Genomic DNA, 18,120 nt, shown 5'->3' with positions numbered 1-18,120 from the left:
CAAAAAGAGGTAATTTTGGGGGTATTTATTCTGGCCTGGCATTGTAGGCATTTTTGGCAGAATTGAGATAGACAGTCATTACATCAGGACCAATTTTCAGATACATATACCAAAGTTTGTAGACTCTATAACTTTCACAGAGACTAAATAATATACACTGATTTGGATGATTTGGGTTAACTTTACCAAAGAAATGTTGCAGAATACATCTTTACCTAAATGTTTGAGGAAAGTTTGTTTATTTGCAAAAAAAACCAGTGGGGATTAACGACCATCTGTCTAAAAAAAAATTTATATAAAATTCATTTGGTTACAGTGTTGAATGACTGAGTAATTTAAAATGTGACTGTGCTGAAAATTGCAAAATGGCCCCGGTCAAAAGGGTGAAACAGTCCAGTCTTAAAGTGGCTAAAAATGAAAATATTTTCTCACAAACACATCTCAGCATTTTTCTTCACAGTAAAGGTAGATTTTCATTCAGGCTTGGTGGGCAGCATCACTTTAATTGTACTTGTCAGTGCATATTGTACAAATACCAATTTGTTTTACCAGTCAATCATCTCTATCTTTTAGATATCAGCAGTCAAAGTCTGTAGAAGTCATGGATTAATGCAGATTTAATTTATTGCCTTAAACATGCCACTAAAGTGGTACATCTGTAGTGTGTACTAAAGCAATAGTGGCATTTAGAAAGAAAAATTTACTATTTGGCTCTAAATGACATTTCCCTGGCAGCTTTTTCTCTTGTAAAAAAAAGATAACTTGCAGATATGGAGCTGCGTTTACAGGGAACATAAAGAATACACTATTCCATTAAAATCTACTTGGGAGATGCCTTAAACCTTCCTGTTAAGTGAAGCACCTGTATGATGTACTAAAGCAAAAGTGACATTTACAGAGCACAAAAATACCATTTATTTTACAATGACTAAGAATGATGCTCTGCTGAACCTGGTAATCTCAAAGCATGCAGAACTTCTTACTAATGTTCATATTAAAGAACATATGGGTAGCAGTGACCATGACATGATTTAATGTAATGTTAGCTATAAACAGAAAGCACATACTGGAAAAATAAAAACACTAAACTTTAAGAGAGCAAATTTTCCAAGGAAGAGGGCTGCTCTCCAAGACTTAGGGAATATTGGCATCGAAGAACACAGAACAGAAATGAGAATTATTCAAAAAGACTGTATGTGAACACACTGCAACATATATTCCCATGAGCACATAAGTTTAAAAGGCTAAAAATAAAACATATCTGGCTCACGGCCAAAGTTAAAAAAGCTAAAAACAACAAGAAACCAGCTTTTAAAATATATATAAAAATGAAGGAACACTATCATCATTTAATTGTTACAAGGAATATAACTAATATGTAAAAAGGAAATCACGGCCGCAAAAATTCAAAACAAATGACAGATTGCAAAAGATAGTAGGACAAACCTCCAAAAATTATTCAAATATATTAATAGTAAAAAGGTCCGGTCCAAGCATGTAGGCCCTTTACAAAATAATCTTAAGTGGGTGACTGGGGACAAAGAGAAGGCAAGCTTTTCTAAATAACTTTTTCAGCTCTGTGTATGGGGGAGCTCATGTCCATAATAGGGAGGATATTGACACAGCTTTAAATGATCCACAATGGCTCAAAATTGATATAGTCCAGAAATATTTAGACAGAATAAAGGTGAATAAAGCACCTGGACCGGATGGCATACACCCACGGGTCCTATAAGAATTAAGCTCTGTTATTTCAATGTCATTGTTTTGTAATTTTTGCAGACTCTTTAATGACTGGTATAGTACCACTGGATTGGTGTAAGGCCAATGTGGTGCCTATATTTAAAAAGGGGTCAAAGTCTCTACCAAGTAAGTATAGAACTGTTAGTTTAACGTCTATAATTGGGAAGATACTGGAGAGTTTATATAAAGTCCACATAGATAAGAGTTCTTGCTGGAAAAATATATTTTAAGCAACAGACACAATGGATTCATGAAAGAAGAAGTTGTCAAACAATTCTGATTTCTTTTTATGAAGAGGTGAGCAAAACCTTAGACAAAGGAATGGCTGTGGACGTGGTATACTTGGATTTTGCAAAAAATGTTTGACACAGTTCTGCACACACCTCCAATTTATTTCAGGTACTAATCATTTGGAAGTAGAACTGAGAAGAATGTTAGTTATAAAATGTAATTTTCCAGTATGAGCAAATTTGCAGTTGTAAATAATATTAATTTCAATAGTCATCGTGTATGGCTGGGTAGGTTGGATATACTAACCACACAGCTTCACTATGGAAGACCTACTACTATGTGGATACATGAATGACATTCTCACTACTACTAAACCTAGCGAGAAAACTCACTAATCCTCATGAATGCATGCAATTTTTAAAGCATCCATCACTCATGCAATACCCCTCCTAATTCCTTACAAAACTGCTACATTTTCACTCAGTGGGCTGCAAATTTGTTTATGCGCCTTACTGTGAAAAGCACACAAGATTACATTTTCCAACTATCATAATGGTCTTCCTATAAGGAGCAGAAATACTCCCTGAACCCATGAGAAGACTCATCACGTATACACAAACTTGTTGAGAACCTGTGTCCTAGCTTTCTCTCTATGACATTCTGCAACCTCATTTAACAAAAAAATATATATTTCCAAAATCATACTTCACAAACGTAATGCTACTTTGTTCCTATTTTTTTCAATATTATGTAAAATAACTCAATCAATTAAATATTTTCTAAAACATTAAAGTCTTTTGTATTTTTAATATCCTTTTTCCACTGCTAATTGTATCCAAAGAGTTCTATGAGTATTTTATCTAGCAGTTTTGTTTGCATATTTTCATACCCTTGTATTAATAGTGACATATGATCTCTTGAAATTTTATTTTAACAACACTTCTTACCATCTGTTAACAAAAGACTTTCTGCATCTTGCCGTGCGGGTGGCAGTGCTTTTAAGGTAATGTCTATGTTGAGAGAGAGGCATTTTATTTCAGTACATATTATTTGTAACTCTTTTGCTGTTATTACTTGTTAGTCACAAAGTATACTTATTTTGCTTATAGGAACAGTATGATACATCTTGATACATTTACTTTTCTAAGATATTGAACATTTATCACATTTATAAAGTTCTGAAACTTTAAATATCAGATATCTATCTTAATTTGTGGCCTCTCACTTACAGCACCATCTACCAATTTAACATTTTTCATACTAAAGCGTGGGGTCTTGTGAGCTACTATGGTGTATGTAAAGTGCTAATAAATAATTAAATAATCCTAAAATTGTGATATACAAATGAAATTAAACTAGATAATGTATGAAACTGTGAAAATGTGGTTCGCTTACACTCTACACATATTCATACCACTGTGTCATAAAGCATAAAATCAGAAATAGTGTTGAGCTCCGCTGACAATTGTAAAGATTATGAGTGAATAAGTGTTAAATAAATAAATAAGTCCTGCATCAAAAGCATATGTAACAATATCACTGCAATTATATTGCTACTACAATCTTGTCCTTAATGAGTCCGTGGCTTTGGTACTTGTTCTATTGCTGTGATGCAAAATAATAACCGTGCAGTTCACCAAGCTTAAAAAATATTTTGTGCACCTTCACTGGTTGTGCTCTCACCTGATGTATATGACCAAACCGTTAAGTGAGGTCATAAAAAGCTTGTGTCCCTTTATTTGGACTTAGTGGTAAATGGATAGGATTAGCCTTCTTTCCCTGGGATGGATGGATGGACGGAGTGTTCCCTTTTACCAGCAGGGGGTCCCCTCGCTTCTTTATGGATTTTCCTGGAGCTGAATGGATGGACGGGAGTATCCCTCTTCCCACTAGGGGGTCTCCCTACTTCCTTAGGGATTTTTCTCCATAGGTGTATTGGCCATGAAATGTAATAAATGATATAGTGCCTTATCCTCTTTAAAAGTTAATTTATTCAAATAAAGTAGTGCGCTCACATGTATTACAATTTAAAACTGCATTTAAGTTAAACTTTGAATCCACAGTAAGGTTTTCCAATATTGCTGAATACTTGCTGTATGTTGCTTTAAGCGTTGTGATGTCAGATCCCCTCCCCTGGGGCTTTGACGTCAAGAGGATAAGGCACTATATATTTTATTACATTTATGGCCAATACACCTATGGAGAAAAATCCCTAAGGAAGTAAGGAGACCCCCTAGTGGGAAGAGGGATACACCTGTCCATCAATGGGAAAGGCGCGGTTTGACCTGACGGTTCGGGTCAATCCACAAGGTGAGTGCATAAGTGTGCTGGAGGTGGACCTAACACTGGGGGTCACACGAAATCACTGGATGAATATATACAGAGGAGCGATTGCATGTTAGCACTTGGAGCACTGAGTCTTAAAGGGACGGTTCACCAAGATTTATATTGGGACACTGTTATTAGATAAACGCATAGTGCATAGGATTCAGATAACGCATGGTATTATGAGCAGTATGAGGAAGTGTGCGTTACTGTGTTTAATTTAAAGCGATACGTTCTGAGCACAGAATATGCACTTATTTGGTATTTAAGTATTGTCATAGAGCCAGATTTATGTATATTTATTATTTTATTTTATAATATTGCACTGCATTTTTTGTATATTTATGAAAAGCACAGGGCGCCAGTGGCAGACCTGCCAATTCTGGTGTTCAATGGCAAATGCCAATCGAGCTTTATGGTGTAGACAAGTGAGCACAGGGCCCACTAGAGGACGTTAGGCCTTCAGGCCACCCTCATGAAGTCTGTTTCTGATTGTTTGGTCAGAGACATTCACATCAGTGGCCTGCTGGAGGTCATTTTGTAGGGCTCTGGAAGTACTCATCCTGTTCCTCCTTGCACAAAGGAGTAGCTACCAATCCTGCTGATGGGTTAAGGACCTTCTATGGCCCTGTCCAGCTAGAGTAACTGTCTGTCTCCTGGAATCTCCTCCATGCTCTTGGGACTGTGCTGGGAGACACAGCAAACTTTCTGACAATGGCACGTATTGATGTGCCATCCTGGAGGAGTTGGACTGCCTGTGCAGCCTCTGTAGGGTCCAGGTATCGCCTCATGCTACCAGTAATAACACTGTCCTTAGTCAAATGCAAAGCTAGTGAAAAACAGTCCAAAGATGAGTAGGGAAAAAAATGTCAGTGGCCCCAACCCGTAAAATCATTTCTGTTTTGAGAGTCGTCTCATTGTTGCCCATCTAGTGCACCTGTTGTTTATTTCATTAACACCAAAACAGCTGAAACTGATTAACAACCCCCTCTGCTACTTAACTGACCAGACCAATATCCAAGGAGTTTAATTGACTTGATGCTATACTCTGATTAAAAAGTGTTCCTTTAAACAGTGTATATACACAATATTGCCAAAAGTAATTGGACATCCCTCCAAATCATTGGATTCAGGTGTTCCAATCACCTCCATGGCCACAGGTGTATAATCAAGCACCTAGGCATACAGACTGCTTCTATAAACATTTGTGAAAGAATTGGTCGTTCTCAGAAGCTCAGTGAATTCAAGCGTGGTACCATGATAGGTTGCCACCTGTGCAATAAATCCATCCATGAAATGCCCTTGCTACTAAATATTCCACGGTCAACGTTTAGTGGTATTATAACAAAGTGGAAGCAACTGGGAACAACAGAAACTCAGCCCTGAAGTGGTAAGCCACGGAAAATAACAGAGCAGAGTCAGCACATGCCTGCACTGGCCTGCACAGAGTCCTGACCTCAACCTGATAGAACACCTTTGGGATGAATTAGAGAGTAGACTCCGGGCCAGGCCTTCTCATCCGACATCAGTGCCTGACCTCACAAATGGGCTTCTGGAAGAATGGTCAAACATTCCCATACACACACTCCTAAACCTTGTGGACAGCCTTCCCAGAAGAGTTGAAGCTGTTACAGCTGCAAAGGGTGGGCCAACTCAATATTGAATCCTACGGACTAAGACTGGGATGGCATTAAAATTCATGTGCCTGTATAGGTGGCGCCCCAATATTTTTGGAAAAACAGTGTGTATATATATACACACACACACACACACACACACACACACACACACACACACACACACACACACACATACAGTTGTGTCCAAAATTATTCAACCCCCAATGCTGTAAAGGGGTTTAGGGACTATAGTGTACATTTGGAATTGTATTCAGAATCAAATCCTACAAGGACGTTGTAACTACCCAAATGCAACTAAAATGACATCAATTGTTTATGTAATACAGTAGTAAATGGTTCTTATGTGGTTTCTTCATTGCCACAATTATTCAACCCCTTAAAGACTACCACTCTGAAGAACAGAGGTTCATACAGGTGCTTTCCATCAGGTATTGAAAACACCTGTGGATGTCACCGAGCAGCAATCAAGCATAATAAGCACCAATTAGGCAGCTTTAAAATGACTGTGATACTCAGCTCCTTCTAGACATTTACTGGTGTGGTTACAAACATGGTGAAGGCAAGAGAATGGTCCAGGAAGACAAGAGAAGAGGTGATTTCTCTTCACAGGAAGGGCAATGGCTATAAGAAGATTGCAAAGATGTTAAACATACCAAGAGACACCTTAGGAAGCATCATTCGCAAATTCAAGGCAAAGGGCACTGTTGAAACGCTACCTGGTCGTGGCAGAAAGAAGATGCTGACTTCGACTGCTGTGCGCTACCTGAAGCGTAGAGTGGAGAGAAGTCCCCGTGTGACTGCTGAGGAACTGAGAAAAGATTTGTCAGATGTGGGTACAGAAGTTTCAGCCCAGACAATAAGACGCACACTGCGTAATGAAGGCCTCCGTGCCAGAACTCCCAGGCGTACCCCCTTGCTGTCTCCAAAGAATAAGAAGAGTCGACTGCAGTATGCCAAAAGCCATGTGGACAAACCACAAAAGTTGTGGGATAGTGTTCTGTGGACTGATGAAACAAAATTAGAACTGTTTGGGCCCATGGATCAACGCTATGTTTGGAGGAGGAAGAACAAGGCCTATGATGAAAAGAACACCTTGCCTACTGTGAAGCATGGTGGAGGGTCAATCATGCTTTGGGGCTGTTTTGCTTCTGCAGGTACAGGGAAGCTTCAGCGTGTGCAAGGTACCATGAATTCTCTTCAGTACCAGGAGATATTGGATGGAAACGTGATGCAGTCCGTCACACACCTGAGGCTTGGGAGACGTTGGACCTTTCAACAGGACAATGATCCCAAGCATACCTCCAAGTCCACTAGAGCATGGTTGCAGAGGAAAGGCTGGAACATTTTGGAGTGGCCATCGCAGTCACCAGACTTAAATCCGATTGAGAACCTCTGGTGGGACTTAAAGAAAGCAGTTGCAGTGCGCAAGCCTAAGAATGTGACTGAACTGGAGGCCTTTGCCCATGAAGAATGGGCGAAGATACCCGTAGATCGCTGCAAGACACTTGTGTCAAGCTATGCTTCACGTTTAAAAGCTGTTATAACTGTAAAAGGATGCTGTACTAAGTACTAAGATTGAATGTCACTTGGGGGTTGAATAAAACTGATAATGCTGTGAGCACAGAAAAGACATTTGTGGTTATTTCATTATAACTGTTATGTTATATTTGTCTGACCTACAAGTGCCTCTTTAATGTAAATGTAAGCAAGATGACTGAATGATCAAAAGCAATGTCAAACTGGCCAAAACACTCAATTTCAGTGGGGGTTGAATAATTTTGGACACAACTGTATATATATATATATATATATACATACATATAGATATATCCCAATTTGTGCAAAGTGCCCGTGTTCATACATATATATCTAACACTCACCATATGTAGATAACCATTTATGTAGAGTATGGTCAAAAGCGATTGTGGGGTATTTCCCTGTATAGTCACCACCGCTCATGCAAAGGGAAGATTTACTCCTTGCTCAAACTTTCTTTTGCACTTTATCTATTACAGTTTAAGAAATATGAGTTATAATTATGAGGCATGTGTTGTTTATATATGGTTTTAGTCTAATAATAGAATGCTCCTGGGAGTATGTGCTGGTTATTGACGTTTTTTCTTCGGGGAGCACTAGTAATATAGGCAGCATGTCTGATTTTAGAGTAGATGTTAAAATGCCATATGATGGATCTATGCACAAATACAGATATACACTCTTACAATAGAAACATTTTTTTATAGCGTCCTAAAAAGAAGAGAATAAATAAATTCAGCATACAGTACATACACATAAAAACAAGTTGCACAAATACAGCAGGGCTTCACTGTCAAACCAATTAAGCAATTATTTTTTCTGGTTTAAAGTCTTAACACCAAAACTGAACTGCTATATGCTAGAAAATATCAAATTCATTCTACATCTAGATATTTCTGTGCACAACATCAAGAATAATAGTCAAAAATTTAAATTACACCTCTTTGAAATAAATTGTTTTATACATTTCATATGATATTATGTGGAATGTTACCTGCTTAGGGCAGATGAATGTGCACATAGTGAATACATTGGCATTTGTACATTGCTGAGTTTGATTTGAGCATTTAACTAAATTGAACTTTAAACATTGACCCCATGAGATATTGAGAAGATGATGAATTAGTCATTCTTATCACTGATTAAATCCTTCTATATTCCATAAAAAAGTATAAGCAATTACTTCCAACACTTTGTTATAAATTACAAGGGTGCTTGAAAGAAAGGTGCACCACGCAATGACTTGCGTGACTCAATGCTTTGAAGACCAAAACTTTCCATCTCCACAAGATTTATTCATGAGGCAATACCTCAGTTTCTAAAGTGAGGTCAAAGCCATGACCAGACATTGCTTCCTGTACTTGCTACATGCTGTTTTAAAAGTATAAAACAAATCAATGTGTTAAATACATCTGATATCATGTTCAAGATTTCAAGAGACGATATTTAATTTCACAGAGAATGCATTAAAAACATAAATCAGCACAATTTTAGTTGTCATAGCTGGTCATATTCTAGTTAAACAATATATAAAAAGTTTGCATATATAGAAAGATGATATAATATACATTATATGAGCTGAAGCATTTTGATTCAGTGGTAAAAATGTACAGCAAAACATTTGTTTTTCATTTATTAGGATAACCAAGGATAACCTTCCTTGGACAAATTTGGAATACATACTTGGTTTTCCTGGCAAGCGTGTACATAAAGCAGTAGTACTGTCTACTGGGTGGTATTCTGAGTCTATAGCTGAGACATACAAAATCCAGTGTTCCATGGAAAGAAAGCCCAAAGTGTCTCTTCTATGTATGAGTGAATGAGGCTGCTTTGCTAAAGGAGCTATAACTCTTCTATCAAATGCATGTGAATATTCACTTGATTTATTCAGACTTGTGAGATGCAAATTCTTGTTGACTTTGAACGCTCAATCATGTGTAGATGTTAGTCACATAACTGAATAATGCCCATTTTTTTTAGTAAGATTCTATGTTGATAAATCAGACTCTTAGAAACTTTTACATTTTCTCACAAGTACAAAAAGTGTTTTTACAGAGAACAGCATACATTTTTTACATATAAAGGTTTTTTATTATTTTTTTCTACTATTTATATATTACACCTATTTATGTATTAAACCTGTGCTACAGACCATTGTGGATTTTCTAAAATTTAAGTACAGCACTTATTGATGACTTTCAGGCTCACATCTCTTTTTAACAGAGTCTGTACAGAGCCATAGTGTATATGGTAGACAAAAATGAGAAGAGGGTTGAGCTACCTATTTGAGTCATTTTGTTGGGGATGTACTGTAGCTTGAGTTTTAGCCATTGTGGTCTGAAACCAAGCTTTATACTTTAAGAAAGCAGTTAAGATAAGGTTGGTAAATACTGTATGTGAAAAGGAACCTAGAGCTGTACTTTTTTAGCTGGAAATCATGAATATAACATATTTATATGCAACATTTAAGAACATATAGTAGAACAGGTGTACCCCAATGTTCAGTGTTGGGACCCTTACTTTTTAATATATTTATAAACGATATAGGGTCTGAGATTAAAAATCCCATTTCAGTCTTTGCAAATGACACCAAGCTGTGCAGTGGAATAACGTCCTTACAGGATGTCTCCAATTTACAAGCCAATCTGCAGATCTACATTCCTCTGTGCGGGTGCTGCGGCTGCACGGATTTTTGTGCAGATCCGCAGTGGCACAAGCCGCACATATGTGAACCTAGCCTTATAGAGGAACATAAATTAGGTGAACATTAGAAGGCAGGAGGTTATAGTTGCAAAAGAATCTGTCACTTTTAAAAAGACAAAGAAACAGATTCTCTTTAGGGTCCATGCACAGCAGGCAGCAGAATAAAATGCCAGAGCTGCTGGCAGAAAAAAGCAGCATAAAAATGTTCCTGTAAAACATACTGAACACACATTTAGGCACATTTAAATGAGTTTGCACTTATAAGCATTTTTCCCCTAAACACTAAAAAAAAAAATGTTCACTGAAAAATGCTTAACACGCCTAAACACTGTGTTTAAGCGTGTTTATGTGCATTTAGGCGGGTCATTTTTTCTTCCCAAAAGTTCCATCAGAAATGCACTTTAGATTAGTTTTTTCGTTCCAACCTGTAAATGCTCCTCCAGGGGCGGACTGACAACTCATGGGGCCACCAGGCAATAGGGGATCATGGGGCCCTATGTCCTTGCCCACACTCAAAGCACACCCAAAAAAGCCTATAAAAAGGTGCCAGGGGCATTTCTTGGGGCCCCTTACTGACCCCGGGCCCTCGGGCAGCGCCCGAGTGCTCAAATGGTCAGTCCGCCCCTGTGCTCCTCTACAGATATACCTGTAAATGCCCAAATGTGCATGGACACATACTGTAGGGGTTAATTTACTAAAACTGGAGAGTGCAAAATCTGGTGCAGCTGTGTATAGAAACCAATCAGCTTCCAGGTTTTTTTTGTCAAAACTAAATTGAAAAAATTGAAGTTAGAAGTTGATTGGCTATCATACACAGCTGCATCAAATTTGCATTTGATCCGTTTCTGCAGTGCTTTTTGCAGTGTGTTTTTGCTCTTTTGCACATGTGTTTTTGCCACGTTTTTGATGCATTTTGCTTTTTTTTTTTCAACTTGTTGCTTGGAAGTTTAAAATGCAAAACGCTTCAAAAACACACTATATGCTTTTCTGCAGTGTCTCCATTGAAGTCTATGGAACCAAAAATGCAATGTTTTGCGTTTAAAAAAGTTCCTGTCCCTTCCCAAAAACTCACCAGGTGAAAACGTGGAGATGTGAACCTGTCCAATAAGAAATCATGTTAAATGGACTGCTGTGCGTTTCTACAAAACACCACGTAAAACACATAGGTGTGAACCTAGACTAAATCAACCCCATAGTCTAACAGAGCTGCTTCTGCAGGCTGAGAACGGGTTCTCACCAAAGAGGTGTGGGAAACATCGCGAATCCTGTGCATTTCTCGCACCGCTTTGCATTAATGCGATCTGTTACGGGTGTCAATGATAAATTAATGACACCTCAAAACAGACTGCAAAACGTGATTGCCATAAATTGCATCTCATCAATGAGAACACCAATACGATGCGATTTAGGTGTGGATTTTACAAAATGTATGGCTCAAATCGCACTGCACAAACATTTGCGGTGTTTGCGAATTACATGTGGTGTCCTGCACCGCATTGTGTGAATCTGGGCTTAAAGAAAAAAATGCCGAAACGCCTGTATAAACTGCATTTTTATGCACAGTGTGAATGAGAGCTAAATGACCAATTAGTCATACTCATATGAGTTATCAGATTAAGATAAAGGAACTTTCTACTTGTCAGTGTTCTTTTGTTATTTATATTTTTAGCCATATGCATGAGATTTGGTTTAAAGCAACATCCCCATTTTGAAAAAAACAGAACCCAGGCTGCCATTTCATGTGTTGTTTAGGGGAAGGGAGAGTAATGTCTGCTTGGTGGGCAGGGGGCACATTAAAAGTATATGTAGTGGTCTACCTAGCACATACTGCTATCCTTTACTCCACTGTATTTTACACATTTTTCATAAATTGCAGTCTGTGGTGTGGACTGGAGTGGCCTACAGAGTACACTCTTCGGGCGTTTTGATCTGAAATCACAGACTTTGCTAATTCTTTTCGTAATCTACCTAATGTATACAATCTGAGTAGATGTTTAATAGGTTATATGGAGGACTCTGATCTTCACAATCATACAAAGCTGCCATTATGTATATTATTTTTCTATGTCAAAAAGGTGATATCCTTCAATGGAAGTCCCATAACCATCCAACTCAGGCGCAGTGACTCCAACTTATTAATCAGGTAAAACCCATGTATAAATTAATTTACAAGGCTCATGGATGTCCAAAGCAGTTTACAAAGGTATAGTCTCCAGGTTTAAATTTCTGAACATCCATAAACCTTTATTCTCTTTCTAAGGAGACACATCTCTTAAGCAATAAAATCTTGTCCATGCACAGGACTGCCCTCTATCCTCTATACAATTTATGAGAATCTGGACCCTTTTTGGGTCTCCAAGATTATTATAGCAGGGGGACTTTAACAGTGTCCTCAATACAGCCATGGACACCTCCAAGCCACAGTGGGCCTCAAATATAGACCTGTTACATTGGGCCCGAGCCCTAGATTTTACCAAAATATGGCGCTTCAAACACCCCAATGACCTTATTCACATATGTCAGCTATGCATAGGTATGGCTCATGGATCAATTTCAGCAGTAGCACTGCCCTGGCCTCTATTTGTACTGCATCATACCTGCCCCCTGACTTTTCCAATCATTTCCTACTTGAAATAGTTGTGAATACTGGGGGTCGTGGCTGTTGGCAGTTAGCCCCTAAGTGGGTTCATGATGAAAAGGTTCAGGAACCTAAGACTGACAAGGTCAATCAATACTGGACACTTCATGAACACACCACTTCCCCATGCTCGTTTAGATTGCTTTTAAGACCTGCATACGGGGGAGTAAGTATCTGCTAATAAAACTGTGAGACAGGAGTACACATCCCAAATTAAAGATTTGGAACATTGCAAATCAGTGGCTGCTGCTTTCTTTGCAGCTTCTTCTACACAGGATTCATATTCTTCTCTCACACAAGCTCAACAGGATCATTCCCTGTACTGCATCTTCCTTACTCATGCTGATATCCTCTGGTGGGGAAGCTTTTTGAACATGGGAATAACAACAGCAGTCTCCTGGCAATCCTGGTGGTGGAGCCTCACTATTAAACAGTGGTATCTGAGATGGTTTTGCCTAATAGGCTGGTGGTCACCGACCCCTTGGAAATTCTTGAGGTTTTTCTGGACTGTTATAGTCTCTTGTATAGCCCATGTCCTCTTTCCTCAGCAACCACTTTGCAGTGAATTTTACATGATTTGTCCCTTGCCTCATTGTCGGCTGCAGAGGTGAGAGAGCTGGATAATGAAATCTCAGCCCTTGAGATCAAGGCACCTACACACTTCCTAGCAATAAACCCAGGCCCAGACTGCTTATATGGGGAATGGTACAAGCAATACATGAAGGACCTGACACCTAGATTGCACAGATTGTACATTGAATGTATGGATTGCCTGACTTTGCCCCTTCTGTGTTTGAAGTGCACAAGTCTTGATACCTAAGCCTGGCAGAGGTCCAAAACCTTGTGCTTCATAGAGGTCAGTTTTGTTGTTGAATTTTGAATTGAAAATATTAACCAACGTTCTTGCCACTAGATTGATGAAATTACTTCCCTCCTTGGTCAATATTGATCAAACTAGCTTTATACCCAACAAATCAACTGATATCAATATTTATAGGGTATTCATGTATCTTCAGACCCCCGACTGATCCTTCCACTAGAGTTCTAGTCACACTAGAACTAGAGAAATCACTTGACTCTGTGGATTGGACTTATATGTGCACAGTGTTAGAGACATTGGGTTTCAGATCAACTTTTCGTAGGTGGATTGAGATGTTGTATAAGTCAGAGAAGGCACAAATTAAACTGGGCGGCAAGCTCTCCTTCCCCATTTCCTGTTGAGAGAGGGACAAGGCAGGGTTGTCCTCTCTCCCTTGCCTTGTTCGTTCTGATGATGGAGCCTATCACCTCAGCAATCTCCTCAGGTGGGAATCTGGATGGGCTCCACAGAGGAAAATTTAGCCATGTACTTGGACGTCCTCTTCCTTAGGGACCCAGGACCTTTTCTCTGTGAGGCCCTTAGATATCCTCTTTTACAGAGTAGTCCAGACGAAAAGTAAATTAGGATAAACATCTGTTTCTCTCTGAATCCCCATTTTTATTCCCAAAAATCCACCTATGTAGGGACTAGACTAGAGGGTGTAGTTTGGAATAATTACTCACATCTGATTGGGGAGTAATATTACCAATTAACTAAATGTTTACTCAGTCAGTGGTTTCCCTGGTCCACCAGATGACACTCTAACACTAGATATCCCTATATAGATTGTAGGGGGGTGTAGTGTGGCACATCATAGTATAAATGTGGTCAAAACAGGGTGTCATTCCAATATATATACAGCAAACCAGTCAAAATAGTGGGTCTTCACTTCTGACCACAATAAAATTCAACATATATGTAAAAAGTATACACTTTATTCATGAGTTAAAAACTACAGTATGACACAATGGACAGTGATAAAAGTATTGTTATATAGAGATTAATCACAATATTGATGTAAATCCTTGGAAAAAGATCAGGTTTTGTAGATTCCCTGCCTCTGCAGGACCAACAAGGATTTGTTGTACAAAGCCACATATATAAGTGATAATAAAAGCTTCTACAAATGAAAAAAAAAACAATAATTAATTATATAAACATATAATATCCAAAATATATAATTATATATTTACCCCATATATATATCCCATATGCACCATTTAACAAGTATTAGCCCCAGATTTCTCTGAGATATAAAACAAAATGATAAGGATTACTGTTATCAATCGAATAGCTAAAGTGGGCACAAACCTGTGTGACCACTTTCTTTGGATTACGGCCACTCCCCTCTCAGACTGAGGTATGGTTAAAGTATTAAGGGGTAGATTTGTCATTTGTGGGAAAAATGTTGGTGATGGTTCCTTTAAATTATGCAAAGCAGAGTTCCAGAGGGAGCCAATCGGGAGTCATGGAAGACTCCGGAGCGTTGATGGGAAAGGATATAAGGGGCACCTGGAACATTTGGTATCAGTGGTAGCCTGCAGAAGAGCTCCCCTCCCCCCCTCTTGTCGCGCGTACTTTGTGTGGTGCTGTCACCCTGGAGTCAGGGGGGACGTTTCAGTGTTAGATGGCTGATAAGATGGCTCGAGTTCTAATAACTGAGCCAAAAAAGGGTGATCTGTTATATTTTTTGCATGTTGAATCTCATTAACGTTATTAATGTATGTATATGGTTTATTGTTTAACACCAATAAAGTGCCATGGTCATTTATCACCACAATCCGCTTATTTGTTTCTTTTCTTTAATTGGTCATATTTGAGGAATGTTCTGGTTGGAGGGGAGGGGGTGTGGCCTGCAATCCCATGCACCAGCTGGCCCATGGGAGGAAACACAGGGCATCCATCACCAAAGGATTGTCTAAAGAAAGGGAGGAAGATAGAGGGGATACTATTTTTATAATTAGAAAACCTCACCATATAGAAATAACTCATACAGGTCCTCACCATATAGAAGTGATATATGGCCCAGTGATATAATATACTTATCACAAGAAAGATAATAGAATCCAAGGCTCACCTATATTAACAGCCACACATAACCAGGGAGCTAGTGAACTATATGACTCAAATTGGAGGATTTAGTAAGATACATGTCTGATGGTGGGCTAATATTAATTAGCGTATATATATCAACAGAACACCACTATGCCATTTGAAGAACTGTGTTTAGATGGGAAGCCACTTCCTCACTCTCTTTCTCACTTCTATGCCCTATGGATTGATATGGGTGACATGCCAGAACTCACCTTTCTACAACGCTGGGAACAAGATCTCACTACTTCTTTTTCACAAGCTCAGAAGGAAAGAATCCTTCCCTTTGCCCACAAGGCCTCCCTAGCAAGTAGCTATCAAGAAGGAGGCTGCAAACTCCTCACACGGTGGTACAGAACTCCAGCAAAACGCCACTACCTGTTTCCCTGGGTTTCTAATACCTGTTGGCACTGTTGGGAGTGTGAGGGTAGCCTTCTTCATATCTTTTGGGTATGCCCAAAATGGAACAATTTCTGAAATGAAGTTGAGAAGACAATTAAGGCGTATCCCTTAACAAGAATCCAACTGCATACCCTTTGAATGACATTCCATTATCCAACAAGAAATGTAAAAATTCCTTACTCAAACATCTGCTCACAGCGGCTAAGGCCTGTATTCCAGTTTTATGGAAAAGTACGAGCCCCCCTGACTCATCAGCAGGCGAGAATTGCAGAAATTCAGGAAATGAAAAATCTTACCATGTTCCTGAAGGAACAAGAGGAAAAGTATTGGAAGATCTGCACTCCTTTTTTTAATTTTTTTTTTATAGAGACCAGACTCTGCTTGCCTGTCACTAAATTGCTGACATATTATGTTGTTATACTATTAGGACCCATGCTTTCCTTATGCATGCATGTTTCACACTGATGGTTGTATTATGTGTCGCTTTACTACTACTCTGAAAATACTTGCATTGCTGATGTGAATATATCCTGTCCTGTATTGTACTGCTGAACTCCTTGACCAATAAATAAAGAATTAAAAGAAAAAAGAAGATAGGCTAGCACCTTACAGCCAGTAAAATCTATGTGGTCACTGTAATATATTTATATATGTCGTTATTATAGTGATATAGTCTCCAACCATAAAGGAAAAGAGGGAAGAGATTTTGGAAAGGAAAAGGAAGAGGAGAAAACTAATAAGAAAATGAAAAAGACACCTAACGGGTAGTGATAGGATAAGCGGCAAGAGAAAGGGAAAAGAAAGGGGAAAAGGTAACAGTAGAAAAGGGTCAAGAAAAAAAAAAGAAAGAGGGAGAAAAGGGAAAGGGGAGAAGAAAGAGGGAGGGAAGGGGGTGGGTGAATAATTTTCCCTAAAGTGGTGGCAGATGGTATTTACCAGATTGTGGTCCCCATCTGCCTCCTAGTAACCAGTTTTATTGGCTGCTGTTTCTGTTCTTTTTTCCTTCTGCTTCCCCTTACCTTTTATGTTTATGGAATGTCACTATAATAATGACGTGTGTAACTATATTACAGTTACCACAGAGATCCTGCTGGCCTAGAGGGGCTCACCTTTCTCCTTCTTATTCCCCTGCATCCACCAGTATATGTATTGAAATTTTGTGTCCCCAATGTGACACATTTCCATAACACAGACATATACATGTATAAGTATATATGCTTTACTAATACTGAATACATGGGCAGCACAGTGGCTAAATGGTTAGCACTTCCGCCTGGCAGTACTAGAGTTGTTGGTTCAAATCCCAACCATGGCACCACCTGCCTGGAGTTTGCATGTTCTCCCTTTGCCTGTACGGGTTTCTTCTGGGTACTCCGGTTTCCTCCCACACTCCAAAGACATGCTGGTAGGTTAATTGAATCCTGTCTAAATTGGCCATAGTATGTGTATGTATGAATGTGAGTTAGGGACTCTAGATTGTACACCCCTTGAGGATTAGGGAATGATGTAAATGTGCAACATATATTTAAAGTGCTGCATAAATTGATGGCACTATATAAGTACCTGAAATAAATACATATGATTGTATTGATGCATTAATGTATATCTTGCATTTATATTGATTTATAGACATATTTTGACTATGTTAATGCTCTTCTGATGAAACAGGCTATATGTTACCAGCAAAATGCTTAGAAATAACCTCACCCCACTGTCTTACTGACATCCATTATTTAAAATTTGCATTTGTATTTACACAGCAATTTAGAGATACACAGTTGTGTGATGAATGGCACAGTTTATTGTTTCTGTTCTGTGTATTATTAAGAAATCATAACTTGACATATTGAATGCTATGTATTTTACATGAATATGGTTTTAAATGTAAACGTATTTAATATGATATAATATATATAATTTGATATATATTTTATATACCTTGTCTTGATTTT

The sequence above is a fragment of the Staurois parvus genome, unplaced genomic scaffold (assembly GCF_062004578.1).
Source record: "Staurois parvus isolate SC_StPar_1 unplaced genomic scaffold, SC_StPar_1.0 ptg000090l, whole genome shotgun sequence".
NCBI lineage: Eukaryota > Metazoa > Chordata > Amphibia > Anura > Ranidae > Staurois > Staurois parvus.
The sequence above is the reverse complement of the archived record's forward strand: the minus strand, read 5'-3'. Positions refer to the sequence as shown.